The sequence below is a fragment of the Tribolium madens genome, unplaced genomic scaffold, assembly GCF_015345945.1.
Source record: "Tribolium madens isolate multiple individuals breed KSU strain unplaced genomic scaffold, Tmad_KSU_1.1 Scaffold_1;HRSCAF=32;Tcas5.2_LG8, whole genome shotgun sequence".
Classification (NCBI taxonomy): Eukaryota; Metazoa; Arthropoda; class Insecta; order Coleoptera; family Tenebrionidae; genus Tribolium; species Tribolium madens.
In genome coordinates, this window is record NW_025400984.1 from 9,644,421 (window position 1) to 9,645,901 (window position 1,481).

Consider the following 1,481-nt stretch of genomic DNA (forward strand, 5'->3'; position numbering starts at 1 on the left):
GGGGGGGTTTGAACCCCCTAATCCCCCCCTTGGGTACGGCCCTGTTTTAATTAGTCTTTATGTAAAAAAATCGAAATAATTTGATTTGGCGCCAATTTCATGGCGCAAAAGTCAGAATTAACGAGGCCATAAATTCGGTCAAAACGTCAAAAAATCAAAGTAATGAGAATCGAAAGGGGAAGAAGATGGCAGGAGATATCTCGTAGAAGAATGCATGCGTGATTCACAAGCGACTTGATACGCACATCTGCCTTTATTCCCACGATTTGAGAACACGTGTTAATTCAAGAACCGAAGCGAGCGCTTCTCGTGGCAATTTGTAAATGAATTTTTTTACTTCATTTGGATCGTAATTACAATTAAGAAAACAATAATTTCAATATGGCGTCGAGATTTGTAGGTTATGGCTTCCAAGATGGCCAGTCACGTGTCCCACCTGTTTCGGTAAGGTTAGGATCGTGGGATGGCTCACTTTCTGTTGCATCTTTGGAATTTCGCCCAACTATATGACACATGTTTACGTGCACACATTTTTTAAAAAGGGAATACCGTTTCGTGTGAGAAATCGAAACATGTGGTCGGAACGTATTTATTTACATAAAAGGGCGAGCCATCTGCTATTTGGCGTGGTTTTTGAGGAAAAGATTTGACAGTTGAGAACAGTTAGGCATTTTTGAGCACTTTTTCTCCAAATTACACCTCTGCGAAATTACAATGTTGAGATTTTCGGCCAACTTGATGGTTCTCACGGCCAGATAACTCAATCAAATTAGTTCACTGCACAGAACCAAACGGAAGTCGTAATTATCTTATTAATTAATCTCGGATTATGTAAACGAATATTGGGTCATTGATGAAGAAAAATCAACGCGCTTGACAGCCCGTGATCAAAATCTCACTTTAATCCGTGATTTCCGTCCAAAAAAAAACACAAAAATAAAGCCACAGTGAGAGAGAGAGGATTTTTTCTAATTGTTTTGGATGATTTGAGCCAACAGAGAAAGTGGTGAATGTTTGAATGAACTAATCTCGCCGTTGCACAACAAGAAAGCTCATCGGGACCGCAAAAGGAAAATTACATGAATCACCCTGTACATGGAAAATTTCAGTAAAAAATTGTTTCAATTGTTAAAGAAAAAAAGAAAAATACATAAGTTAGTGTTCTTTTTTTTTATTTTGGCATCGAAATTTTTAGATTCGTAATCACTACTTATTCAGATTTTTTTAAAACAAATTTTTAAACGTTTTTCATAAAGTGACATTTCAAAGTCTGGGTCTTATTCAAACTTTTCTAAAATGCTAATAATAACCTTTCGAAAAAAAAATTGTTTTACAGTCTCTCATTTTTTAGTAAAAATCTTGAAATTTGCCAATCGTTTCTTTGTCACATATTTATAACGTTTTGAAATTAAATTTCTGTTTTTATTTTTAAGTCGAATTTTTTGGCAAAAATCTTGAATTTTACTAGTTTCATAAAACCT